Below are 14,966 nucleotides of genomic sequence, written 5' to 3' on the forward strand. Positions count from 1 at the left end.
CATGTTAAGTACTAGAAACCTTCAAGGTCACTAAAATTCACAGGGTAGAAACTCCACTACCTCAGATTCATACTGCTAGATGGGTAGACCCACAAATAACATGAAAAAGCAAGGGAAAAAATCACCTCAAACAAACCAACATACTTCAAGAACAATCTCACAACATCATGGTGGAAGAAATGTCATAGAAGGAATTTAGAATGTACACTGTCAAACTGATCTGTGAAGTAAAAGAAAATGTAACGAGTGAAATCAGAGAGAAAATACAGGAAGTGAAAGATCACTTCAATAAAAAAAGATTGTGAAAAAAATCAAGCAGAAATCCTCAAAATGAAGCAATCAATAAACCAAATTAAGAATGCAAAGGAAAGCATCACCAGAAGACTAGATCACTTGGAATACAGAGTTTCAGGCAATTAAAACAAAATATATAATCTTGAAAACAACCTGACCATGGAGAAAAGATGTTAAGAGACCATGAACAGAATTTCCAAGAAAAAAGGAATAATATGAAAAGACCACACTTAAGATTTATTGAGGGGCTGGGGTTGTGGCACGCTTGTCTGTGAGGCACTGGGTTTGATTCTCAGCACTGCATATAAATAAGTAAAATAAAGGTCCTTCAACAACTAATAAAAATATTTGTTTAAAAGGTTTATTGGGATAGATGAAGACTCAGAGATATAAACCAAAGAATACACAATCTTTTCAATCAAATAATATGAACATTTGCCAAACCTAAATAATGGTAATTAAATATAGGAGGCTTACAGGACCAGAACTATATACAATTACAACATACTCACACCAAGGCACATTATTATGAAAATGCCAAACATACCAAATAAGGATAGAATTTTAAAGGCTACAAAAAAAAGTGGCAAGTAACATTTAGAGGGAAACCAATAAGACCTAGCTGATTTCTCAACCCAGAAATTTCTCAACCCAGAGGTAGAAATTCTTGGAATAATATATACCAGGCTCTGAAAGAAAAGTCATCTGAGAATACTATAGCCAGCAAAATTAAGCTTTGGAACTGACAATGAAATAAAAACATTACATGATAAACAAAAGTTGAAAGAATCCACAACTAGAAAGCTTGCACAAAATATTCAATAAAATATTTCATGAAGAAGAAATAAAAAATAAAATTGAAAACCAGTAAAGGGACGAACTACACTAGAAAAATGGTCAATCAAAGGACAAACTAATTCAAAGTAAAAATCAGAAATAAATCAAAATGGAAGGGAATAAAAATCACTTCTCAATAATAACATTGAATGTAAATGGTCTAAACCCATCAATCAAAAGACACAGACTGGCATATTAGATCAAAAAGCAAGACCCAACAATATGCTTTCTTCAAGAGACTTAACTCATATGCAAAGACATCCACAGACTGAAGGTAAAAGGATGGGCAAAAAAATGTATCATTCCCATGGATCTGGTAAAGAAGCAGGGTTTTTCTATCCTCATACCAGATAAAGTGGATTTCAAGCCAAAGTTAATCAGAAGGGACAGAAGGACATTTCATACTGTTTAAGGGAACTATACATCAATAAGACATAACAATCATAAATACTTATGTCCCAAACAATAGATCACCTACATACATCAAACAATCCCTTCTGAATTTTAAGAATCAAATAGACCACAATGCAATAATACTGGGTAACTTTAGCATGCCTCTGTAAGGACTGGATAGATCCTCCAAAGAAAAACTAAATAAAAAGGTAAAGAACTAAAAAATACACTCAATGATTCAGACTTTACAGACATATATAGAATATTTCATCCATCAAAAATGTATACAAGTTTCTTCAGCAGCACACAGATCCTTCCCTAATATAGACCATGTTATAGTTATTACATATGTTGTCATGCAATTATATTATTACCTTAATAAATTTTTAGTATAGGGTTTTTTAAATTTATAAATGACCGCAGAATGCATTAAATTCTTATTACACATATAGAGCACAATTTTTCATATCTCTGGTTGTATAAAAAGTACATTCACAACAATTCATGTCTTCACACAAGTACTTTGGATAATAATGATCATCACATTCCACCAAAATTTATAACCTCATGGCCCCCTCCCTTTCACTCCAATCCCTCTGCCCTATATAGAGTTTATCTATTCCTCCTATGCTCCTATCCCATATGAATAGTGTCCCTATCACACTATGAATCATCTTCCTTAAATCAAAGAAAACATTTGGCATTTGGTTTGGGGGGATTGGCTAACTTCATTTAGCATTATCTTCTCTAATGCCATCCATTTACCTGCAAATGTCATGATTTTATTCTTTTATTGCTGAGTAATAGTCCATTGTGTATATATGACACATTTTTAATCCATTAATCCACTGAAGGGCTTCTACATTGGTTACACAATTTAGCTCTTATGAATTATGCTGCTACATACATTGATGTGGCTATATCCCTGTAGTATGCCGTTTTTAAGTCCTTTGGGTATATGCCAAGGAAAGGGATAGCTGGGTTAAATGGTGGCTCCATTCCCAATTTTCCATACTGATTTCCACATTGGCTGCACCAATTCGCAGTCCCACCAGCAGTATATGAGTGTACCTTTTTCCCCACACTTATTGTTGCCAACACTTATTGTTGTTTGTTTTCATAATAGCTACCATTCTGACTGGAGCAAGTGAAATGGTTTTGATTTGCATTTCTCTAACTGCTAGTGATTATAAACATTTTTTTCATATATTTGTTGACTGATTGTATATCCTCTTCTGAGAAGTGTCTGTTCAAGTCCTTGGCCCATTTCAAACCAAAGGAATGCACAATCTCTTCAATGAGATAATATCAGGAAATTTCCCAAGCATGAAGAACAAATTGGAAAACCAAATACAAGAGGCTTACAGGACACCAAATGTACAAAATTACAATAGATCTACACCAAGGTACATTATAATGAAAATGTCTAGCATACAGAATAAGGATAGAATCTTAAAAGCTGCAAGAGCGAGGAATCAGATAACATAAAGGGGGAGACCAATTCATATCTCAGCAGATTTTTCAACCCAGACCCTCAAAGCCAGGAGATCATGGAACAAGTTATACCAAGCTCTGAAAAAAAAATGAATGTCAACCAAGAATCATATCCAGCAAAACTAAGCTTTTAGATTTGGTGATGAAATTAAAACCTTCCATGATAAACAAAAGAATTTAAAACTAGAAAACCTGCACTACAGAACATCCTCAGCAAAATATTCCAAGAAGAGGAAATAAAAAACAATGATGAAAATCAGCAGAGGGAGGGATTACACTAAAGGAAAATCTAATAAGAGGAGCAACCAAGTCATGTTAAATGCCAAAAATAAACAAAAATGGCTGGGAATACAAATCATTTCTCAATAATAATCCTGAATCTTAATGGACTAAACTCACCAATCAAAAGACATAGACTAGCAGATTGTATAAAAAAAAGACCCAACAATATGAGACTCATCTCATAGGAAAAGACATCTACAGACTGATGGTGAAGGGTTTCCATCCTGATATCAAATAAAGTAGACTTCAAACTGTAGGGTTATTTTCATAGCTCCATTTCCATTGATATTAATTTTTATGTTCTTGCTTTTTTTCTTGATTAGACTTTTAAAATTTTTATCAATTTTTAGCTGTATTAATTCTTCTATATTTCATATATTTCTGCTCCTACACTTATTTGAAAATAATTTGTTAATTTAGCTTCTTTCTGATACAAGTACTTGAAGTTAAAAATGTTCATTTTAGGGCTGGGGATGTGGCTCAAGCGATAGTGCGCTTGCCTGGCATGCACGAGGCACTGGGTTTGATCCTCAACACCCATAAAAATAAAATAAAAAGATGTTGTATCCACCGAAAACTAAAAAGTAAATTTAAAAAATTCTCTCTCTCTCTTTAAAAAAAAAGTTCATTTTAGTACTGCTACATCCCGGTGGTTCTGATTTTTTAATTTTTTTTTTAGTTGTAGATAAACACAATATCTTAATTTGTTTATTTATTTTTATGTGGTGCTGAGGATCAAATCCAGTGCCTAACATATTTGAGGCAAGCACTCTACCATTGAGCTACAGCCCCAGCCCCATGATTCTGACATTTTAAGCTTTAATCATCCCTTAGCTCAAAGTACTTTTTATTTACTTTTCTTGTACTTTCTTCCTCAACCTATGAGATATTGGTAAGTGTGCCCTTTTATTCTGAAGTAGGGGACATGTGGGAATGAGGTTCTATATATCTTAAGGTAATTGATTTCTAGTGTAATAAATCATGCAAGAACACAGTCTTCATGATTTCAAATTAAAAATAAGTAATGGAAATGCTTTTTATATTGATTATATTGACTATATACTTGTCAAAACATGTCAAAACTAACCAAATTGGGTACTTCAAATATGTGCTTTTTATTATACTTCAAATTTACCTCAATAAAGCTATGAAAAAAATCATAATTAAAATCAAATGTATTTCTATACACTAAAAATGAACTCAAAATCCTATGTGAGTTTCTTATCCACTTCATTTTCTCTAGAGTTTTCTGCCTTTGTAGTTTGGTACCTGTATTTGATTTTGAAAATATCTTGGTCACTATTACACCCAATATCATTTCTCCATACTTTCTTCTCCTTCTTATGTTTTTATGTTTGAATTGTACCTACATAATAAGTTTTAATAACAACCTCCTTTTTTCCAATTTTCCACTTGTCTATTCTTTTTGTTATTGTTCTTCTTTCTTATATGTTGTATTTCATTTCCATACAGGAAAATAAGAAATTAAAACATTGATTAACTATCAGTTGAAAAAAGATCCAAAATAAGTGGGAAGTGGAAAAGGATTTGAGGTTAAGAAGACAATCACACCCTTCTATATTTTCTTATAGCTTTGAATCTTATATTTCTGTAATGTTTCACAAACCCTGTGCTATAATTTAAATCCTGAATTTTCCTTTCCACATCCAACACTCATATATGAAAGGGTTGGTCCCCAGCCAGTGACACTAATAGAAGGGAATAAAACATTTAGGATGTGAGGGCTATTGGGAGGAAGATAGGCTATAGGAGGTATACTGTTTAAGAGGATACTGGTATTATGGTCCCTGTTCTTACGTTTATTTCTTCTTGTCCACAAGGAGGTAAAACAGTTTTTCTGTACCACATGCTCCTATAATGATGTGTTATACTAGCATAGGCCCAAAACAATATAATCAAGCAACCATAGAATGAAACCTCTGAAACAATGAGCCAACTGAAAACTTTACCCTTTGTAACTTATTTATCTCATAGATTTTGTTATAGTTACAGAAAGATGACTAACATAATGTAAATATTAAAAATAAACCATTTAACCAGGATTGGGGGCCAACCTCTATGTAGCTCTCAGGAAAAGTTATATTTATAAGACACAGTTATTTTTTGACTCAATGTTCACTCTAGCAAATAAAGGAATCATCAGTGCATTTATCAGGAACTTAGATCAATATTTACGAGTTGAGAAATGAGATGTCCACTAGGGCCTTTAAAAAACACTTACATATTCTTATAAATCTAGAAAGCTTTGTTCATGTGTATGTATATTGGTATATATATTCACAAAAGAGTTTAAAAAGTCCAAATGTCTCACCTCTGGTTAATGTTTAGGCTGTAAACAGAAAATGAAGGTTGCAGGAAAATTTACATTGCCTAAGTGTTCAAGTAATGTTGCAAGATGAATATAAAGTCCTTCTTCAAGGATAAAAAAAGTTACCAGTACAAGTCATTTAAATAAATCTCTGTAAACCTTAGGTGATTTATTAGTTCAGTTACAGTGAATATCCTAGCTATATAAGAAAATAAAAACAGATTTTACAAAATTAGCTCAAAAATTCATAAAACAAAGAGCAATAGCCAACAATGGAAAGATATACTACTTTCAGAACTGCTTTATATTATATAAAATATCTAGTATTGAAAAAATATGATGTACACAAAAAATAGAAAAACCTGGCTCATGGAAGAAAATAAAACAGGCAATAAAAACTACATCTGATGAAGCCTATATATTTGAGATATTAAATAAATGCTATAATAAAATCAGACACTATTGAGGACTGAGGTTATAGCTCAGTGGTAGAGCGCTTGCCTAGTATACGTGAGGCACTGAGTTTAATCTTCAGCATTGAATAAAAATAAATAAATAAATAGTGAGAAGACTTCGCAGGTCAGAAACAAAGGAACCTCACTAAATTGTACAACTAAAAAGGTTGAAAAAAATCAGACATTACCAATATTTCAAAGAATTAACGGAAGCCGTGTCCAAATAAATGAAGGAAAGTAAGAGAATATTGTCTTATCAAATAGATAAGACAAATGTAAATACAGAAATTATGAATAAATAGAAATAGAAAAGTTAAATTAAAAATTCAAATCAGGCAAAGTGAGTGCACCTATTTTACCAACTACCTGTGAAGGTGAGGTAAGATAATTGCACAAGTCTAGGTTTCATCCTGGGAAACAGCAAGAGTCCATCTCAAAATAAACAAACAAAAACACAATATTCATCTTATTTGAGCTTGTAGAAAAATAACAAGCAATAAATTTGAGTAAAGGACAACTGAATTGGGCTGGGGTTGTGGCTCAGTGGTAGAATACTTGCCTATCAGGCATGAGGCAGTGGGTTCGATCCTCAGCACCACATAAAAATAAAATAAAGATATTGTGTCTACCTAAACCTAAAAATAAACATTTTTTAAAAAGGTCAACTGAATTACTCTGTGAAATAAAAAGGAAATCAAACATACTAATGTATAAAGCCAGAAAAAAAGAGAATGTTTGAAGAAAAATAAAACTGTCCAAATGTAAGGCAAGTCATTATCTACACATTATAAGACTAATGAGCTCTAAGTAGGATAATGTACAGAAATACACCTACACATATCAGAATATTTAAAAGATAAAGACAAAGAAGGAAGCTTTAAAACAGCAATCCTTAATAAAACTAGAAATTATGGAGGCCAGAAAAAATTAAGATGAAAGAATAAAAGGTCATCCAAAAATTCTCTATATAACAAAATTATTAATAAAAATTGAAGGAGAATTTAGAACAGTCCCAGAAAACAAAACCTACAAGAATCTGTTGGCAAATAACCTACCCCACAAGGAAAACTAAATACAGCCTTTCAGTTTACATAAAAGAATAGAATGCTATTCAAATCCACATGAATGAAATAACTAGGACCAGTAAAATAAGTATCAGGCATTTACAAAACAAGGCAGAATAGAGAAAGAGAGCACAGCCCAGAAGTTCCTCAGCCCTAAATATATAAAAACAGGAAGACTTCTCCTCTATGAGGTCAGAAACAAAGGAACCTCACTAAAACAGTATGAAATTAAGGTCCAGTACAAATGGCAGGATCTGCATCTCAGTGGTGGCAAAAAAGATCTTCCATAAAATACAGCATCCATTCGTGTTAAAAACATTTAAGAAACTAGGGATGGAAAGAACTTACCTCAATATCATAAAAGCTATTAATGATAAACTCAAAGCCAATATCACGCTAAATGGAGAAAAACTAAAAGCATTTAAGAACAAGAAATAGCTATCTACTCTCACTCACCACTCCTATTCAATATATTCCTCAGAACATTAGCCAGGGCAATCAGGCAAGAGAAGAAAACCAAAGGGATACTGATAGGAAAATAATAAGTGAAACTATCTGTGTCTGCAAAAGACCCCCAAAAAATCCTACCACAAGACTTTAATGAGTTCTGCAAAGGAACAGGATACAAGATAAATGACCATAAATTAATACCTTTCCAATAGTAATTTAGCCAAGGAATAAATCAGGAAAATCATCCCATTCACAATGAACTTCAAAAAAAAAAACTTGGAAATTAAACTAACCAAGGAGATAATAAGAGCTCTACAATGAAAATAATAGAATACTGAAGAAATAAACTGAGGAAGAACTTAGAAGATGGAAAGATATTCCTTGTTTTTGGAGAGACAGAATTACTATTGTCAAGATGGCCATATTACCAAAAGTAATGTACATAATAAATGTAATCCCCATTAAAATACCAATGATATTCTTCATAGAATTAAAAAAATAATAATTAATTTGGAAGAATACGAAACCCAAAACAACCAAAGAGACACTGAGCAAGAAAAGCAAATCAGGAAGCATCACAATACCTGATCTGAAATTATACTACTGAACTGTAGTAACAAAAACAACTTGGTAGTGGTATCAAAATAGACATAAAGACCAATGGAAAAGAATAGAAGACACAGACAAAATAACATACTTACATTATAGTCATCATATGCTGGATAAAGTTTCCGAAAATATACTCTGGAGAAAAGACAGCCTTTTTAACAAATGGTGCTGGGAAAAGTATACAGCCGTATGTAGAAAAATGATATTAGATCCCTATCTCTCACCCTGCACAAAAATCAAATTAAAATGGATCACATTTAGAAATCATACCAAAACATTATAACTGCTAGAAGAAAATATAGGGTCAACACTCAATCATATTGGTGCTTGCAACAAATTCCTTAAAAAAACCCCAAAAGCACAAGAAATAAAACCAAAAATCATGAAGTTGGAAGCCATCAAGAGTTTCTGCACAGCAAATGAAACCATTAAGATAAAGAGGAGGCCTTAAAAATGGGATACAATCTTTGTCAGCTCTTCTTCTGATAGAGGATTAATATATAGAAAGTATAAAAATGAATTCAAAAAACTTAACGTCAAAAAAAACCCCAATCAATAAATGTGCAAAATAAATAAATACAAAATTCTCAAAAAAAGAAACACAAATGTTCAACAAATACAGGAAAAAAAGTTTAACATCTCTAGTAATCAACAAATCAAAACTATACTTTCATTTTTATTTCAGTCAGAATTGCAATGGTCAATATTATAAAATAATAATACAGTATTATTGACCATTGCAATTCTGACTGAAATACTCCGTTGTTGGTAACTGCAGACTAGTACATCCATTCTAGAAAGCAGTATGGAGATTCCTCAACACACTAGGGATGGAATCACCACATGCTCCAGCTATCCCACTCTTTGGTATTTTCCCAGAACTAAAATCAGCATAATACAGTGATACAACACAATTCACAATTAACCCAGGTGCCAGTCAAAAGATGAATGGACTAAGAAATTGTGATATATAATATACACAATGGATTCTAGTCAGTCACAAAGAACAATATAATTATGTCACTTGCCAGAATGGGTGGAAATGGTGAACATCATGCTAAGTAAAATAAGTCAAACTCAGAAACTCAAAGGTTGAATGTTTTCTCTCATATGTAGAATCTAGAGTAAAATAAGTGAAAAGTGGAAAGAAGAATAGGATATCATAAAGCAGAAGGAAGATCAGTAGTGTAGAAGAAGGATAACCATAGGTAGAGTGGAAGAATGGGAAAGGGGAGACAATATGGAATATAGTCTTAAAATATCACATTATGTCAGCTGGGCACATTGGCTCAAGCTTGTAATCCCAGCAGCTCAGGAGGCTTAGGCAGGAGGATTGCAAGTTCAAAGCCAATCTCGGCAACAGGAAGGTGCTAAGCAACTCATTGAGACCCTGTCTCCAAATACAAAATAGGGCTGGGGATGTGGCTCAGTGGGCGAGAGCCCGAGTTCAATCCCTGGTACCCCCAAACATTATGTACATATATAAATATACCACTGGTAATTACATGGTTATATATAACTTTATGCATAAGTAAAATGAAATAATCAAATGTAAATAAACAGATGATCACAAGGAAGTCTAGCAGAGTACAGGAAGGAGAATGGGGGCGGTACAGGGTATTGGGGGGCAGGGAAAACAAGGAGGAAAAAGTAGGGGATTGTCGACTGAAATCAAATTCCCTGAATGTATGTGTTTGTGGAGAGGAAGCCAACTACTATGTATAGCCACAAAGCTCTAAGAAAAAAAGAAAGTATAAATACACTAGTGATTTGATAATCAGGTGATTGCATAAAGCAAGAAGTCTAAAATTGCCTAAAGTCTTAACAATGGAGAAAAGTTGTGATTTGAATGACAAAAAAAACCCACAAAAATGGAGCATAACTGATACAGCATGTCTATATTCCAGCTATGGGAAGGGCTGATAGGAGGACAGTCAAATTCAAGACCACTCTCAGCAACTCTTCGGCCACATAGTGACACCTTGTCTCAAAATTTAAAGTAAAAAAAAAAAAAAAATGAAAAGGGCTAGTGATGTAGTTAAGTGGTAGAATGCTGTCAATCATGTACAGGGCCTTGAGTATAATTGCCAATACCACAAGAAAAGAAAGAAATGAAGGGGAAGGGAAAGAGAAAAAGAAAATAATAAATAAATACAAGAAAACAGTTATAAAGGAATAAAGATTTTTTATAACACTGAAATTAAATTTAATAATAAATGTAAATTCTATTATAAATAGTTAACAAATTATTACAAGCAACCACTAACAAAATAAATATAAAATCATTGAAGGATTAAAAATTATCTACATAATATCAAAGGACATCAATGAGAAAGTCTCAATTTCTTTTCTCAGTGTTCTGTAATTTTCATCATTGAGGTCTTTCATCTTCTTAGTTAGGGGTATTCCTAGGTATTTTGTTTTACTAATTTATTTATTTTAGGCTATTGTGAATGGAACCATTTTCTGATTTTCTTCTCAGTGGGTCTTTAGAAAGTATTATTAAACACAAAAAGGCAAGCGTGAAGAATGTAGGGAATAAAGCATATAATGCAAAGAGAAAAGAACTAGCAAAATGGCAGAAATTATTCTTTACTATTTCTTACATCAAATGTAAATGGGTTGAAATTTCTTATTAAAAGGAGTAAGTCATCGGAAATATAACTACATGCTATGAACAAGAGAACCACACTTTGATTCAAAGACACAAACTTAATGAAAGGGAAAACATGGGAAAAAGGTTTTCCATATGGACATAAGCTAAAATAGATTTAGAATTCTAGATTAAATATCAGCGAAAATCATGTCAAAATAAAAATTTTTACAAGAAAAAGTTCTACATAGAAAGAGATCAATTGAAGTTTAGGGTGTAATTTAGTGGTAAAGGGCTTACCAAGCAAGCACAAGGCCTGCAATTGATTGAAAATATGTAGCAATTGCAAATATATACTGGTATAATTCAGGAAAATGTCTGTCAAAGGTCTGCATTTAAAGATGTGGCTGCCGGGGCTGGGGTTGTGGCTCAGCGGTAGAGCACTCACCTAGCACGTGCAAGGCCCTGGGTTCAATCCTTAGCACCACATAAAAATAAGTAAATAAAATAAAGGCATTGTGTCCAACTTACACCTAAAAAATAAATATTTTTTTAAAAAACTAAATTCAGGTATTGTGTCTAACTATGACTAAAAAATAAATATAAAAAAAAAATATCGCTGCCACCCTTTGGCACAATTGGCAGATGATAGAACCTTTAAGAGATAGGGTCTAAGAGAGAGAAAGTTAGGTTACTGAGATGTGCCCATTAAGGCCATATTGGGACTTAGCCCCTCCTCCTTCTGTTTCCCAGAAGTCCAGAAATAAGAAAAGACTCTTATGCAATTTGCTCCCCACCATAACATCCTTCAGTACATAGTAAAGGGAGCTTTCTAGCTTACTAGCACATATACATACTTAACACAAAACTGTAAGAAGCAAAAAAAAAATTACAGATAAAGGCAAATTTTTAATAATTTTACAATATGTATATATTTTAATGACTGAATAACTAAAAACCACACCATTAAGGAATCAAAGGACTTGAACAACACTATAAACAAATTAGACCAAACTTAACACATAAACACAAAATTCCATGCAGCAAAATACACATTTTTTTTTTCAAGAGTACACTGAATGGGACTCACAGCTGTGAATCTTTCTACAGATGCCAAGACACAGAAAATGTGGTATATATATACACAATGTAATTTTACTTAGGTATATAAAAAGGATGAAATTATGGCATTTGCTGGTAAATGGATGGAAATAGAGGACATATAATACTAAATGAAATAAGACAGACTCAAAAAGTCAAGGGTTGAATATTTTCTCTCATATTCAGAAGCTTGACCAAAATAAGGGGGTAAAGGGGAGGGGAATCCCATGAAAATAGAAAGGTGATCAGTAGAATAGAAGTAGGAGATTTAGGGAAAGGAAGGAAGGACAGGAAAAGGGTGGAATGAAAGTGATCAAATTATGCACCTATGAATGTACCACAATAAATTAGGGCCTGGTGGCACATACCTGTAATCCCAATGATCAGGAGGCTGAGGCAGGAGGAACCCAAGTTCAAGGCCAGCCTGGGCCATTTAGCAAGACCCTCTCAAAATTTGAAAATAAAAAAAGGGCTGGGGATATATCTATGTTGTAAACTGCCCTTGGGTTCAATCCTCAGTAACAAAAAATGAGATATAAAATTAAAATCCAATTAAATTTTTAAATTAAATTTAAAATGTTATAATAAAATGCCATAAATGAATTAAAATGAAAATATACAATATTATCACCAGTAAAGACAGCTTTGTTTATTCCTATTATCATGGTATTTTTTTTAATCTATTGCATGGAGTAGCACTATGAAGAACAATATGAACACAAATAATGAGATAGCTCATCTTTGTTCTGTTCTCACACTTAGAAATTCCTTTAAAAAAACACATTGTGGGGCTGGGGTTGTAGCTGAGTGGTATAGCACTTGCTTAGCATGTGTGAGGCACGGGGTTCGAGCCTCAGCACCACATAAAAACAAATAAATAAACAAAAGGTACTGTGTCCATTTACAACATATATCACATTGGGTTGTACTTTTTTGGTTTTTGGTACTAGGGATTGAACTCAGGGGCACTTGAACACTGAGCCACATCCCCAGTCCTATTTTGTATTTTATTTAGTGACAGGATCTCACTGAATGCACCTTGCTCTTGCTAAAGCTGGCTTTGAACTTGAGATCCTCCTGCCTTAGCCTCCAGAGCCCCTGGGAGTATAGGCATGTGTCACCACACCCAGCCATGGGTTGTACATTTTTATCCCTGGCAATTTATAGCATAAACTTCATAGTCAATATATATTTCTTGGATTGGAAAAGCAGCTAAGATATCACAAATCTATTTATATTCTATTATGAACAGATATACAAATTACAGCTTTGTAACATGTTTATTAGATTAAAACCATGAACCAATGGTGGGCACAGTGGCACACACCTGTAATCACAGCCACTTGGGAATTTGCAGCAGGATTATTAAGTCTATAACAGTCCAAGATTGTTAAGTTCTATAAAAGCTTGGACAATTTGTCAATCTCCTGTCTCAAAATAAAATTAGACAATTAGAGATGTAGCTCAGTGGTAGAAAAACCCTGGGTTCAACTCCAAGTACTAAAAAACAAAACAAAAACATATTTCAATGCTTCTCCTATTCATATCTACCCTAAAACATTTTTTAAGTGATGAAAGGCTAGAGCAACTTTCACCATGTGATATGAGCTTTTACTCTTAGAACTTACAATTCTTATTCTTCATAATATTTTGTTAATTATCATACTTGTTTCTGGAGAAATAAATACATATATTAAAGTATACTACAAATATAAAAGAAAAACCTAAACTAGCCATTTGAAAAAAATTATGACAATAAATTTTTCAAAAGAAAAATAACATAGCAAGATGCAGAGGTACATGCCTATATTGTCAGTGACTTGAGAGGCTGGAAAAGTGTGATCACACATTGAAGGCCACCCTTAGCAACTTAGCAAGACCTTGTCTCAAAATAAAAAAATAAAAAGGTCTGTGGTGTAGCTAATTGTTAGATAGCATCTCCTGGATTCAGTTCCAAGTAGAAGGAAGGAAGGCAGGCAGGCAGGCAGGCAGGCAAATGTTTCAGGTAATATAAAATCTTTATAATCATGGCAAGAAACAAACTATTTGTTCTACTGATGCTAACTTCAACTTCATAAACAAATAACGATTCTGTATATAAAATTCCAGTATATCATCACTGGACAATTAAACTTATTTCAGAACGATGAAGTGCTTCATGCATAATTCTTTGTCATTCAAAATCTTCATGGCTTTAAAAAAACTTATAAAACTTGATATATAATTTTCCAGATCAAAAAGTGTAAGAAAATAAATTCAAATCTTCATGATGAGAATAATCATCCATAATAACTAGAATCTGACCCAAGCGATCTGATGATAATCTTAATCATAAAGTCAATGCACTATAACCAAATATTTTTAAGATAACCTTCAGCATACTTAGAGTACCCCAAAAGATATTTTATTATAATATAAAACTGCAAAAAATTCCCCAAATTTTATAATTGTCATTCCATGCAAAAATCTGATAATTTAGTAATGCAGGTGGAGTTCAACAAAGAAAAAGTCACTTCATATAGATATCATCCTATAAGTCACAGACAAAATAAACACAAAACTCTGAAGATGGGGCAAATAACACGGTGTATGAATGTCAGAGTATACTGATTCAGCTACTTACCCCTATTTTCTGAAATGGAAGACCTCATTAAAGCCCTCCTCTTCTCTACCTCAGCAAAACAAAACAGGGAAGAAAAGTAGTCTCAGAAAATATTTTGCATAAAAATGACAAAACACTAAAACTGTTTCATGGTAAACATTTAATATAGGCATACAAAATTCTTCTCTTTATCCCACCTCTGGTTAGTCTTTTAGTACCTATAACAGTAGCTGAATCGATTTTAATTCAATTTCTCTTTTCCTCACTTATTAATAGTTCCTATATATATTCTATCTACAATTTCATTCAAATGAGGAAAATAAAATAAGCCATGGGTAACTGAATGTAATAAAAGTACATAAGACAGGATAGTAATATTTTGAGAGAAAGAAAAGGCAATCTTATACTTTTATTATGTTTTCATTAAGGATCCACCAATAGAGCCAAGCTCTGAGAATCTTAT

At 32.8% G+C, this 14,966-nt stretch overlaps 1 long non-coding RNA gene across 1 annotated transcript in view; it reads right to left on the reverse strand.

Annotated features, from left to right (window-relative positions):
- Positions 1 to 9,679: 9,679 nt before the first annotated feature.
- LOC124082351 (uncharacterized) overlaps positions 9,680 to 14,966 on the reverse strand; it is a 66,589-nt gene continuing 61,302 nt past the window's right edge. The window contains exon 12 of the long non-coding RNA XR_006848331.2: positions 9,680 to 14,569. This is a non-coding gene — a long non-coding RNA (uncharacterized LOC124082351). The remainder of the gene's footprint in view (positions 14,570 to 14,966) is intronic.

This window comes from Marmota monax, unplaced genomic scaffold (genome assembly GCF_021218885.2).
Source record: "Marmota monax isolate L192 unplaced genomic scaffold, Marmota_monax_Labrador192_F-V1.1 WCK01_AAM20220418_F8-fsc00179, whole genome shotgun sequence".
In the NCBI taxonomy this organism is placed as follows: domain Eukaryota; kingdom Metazoa; phylum Chordata; class Mammalia; order Rodentia; family Sciuridae; genus Marmota; species Marmota monax.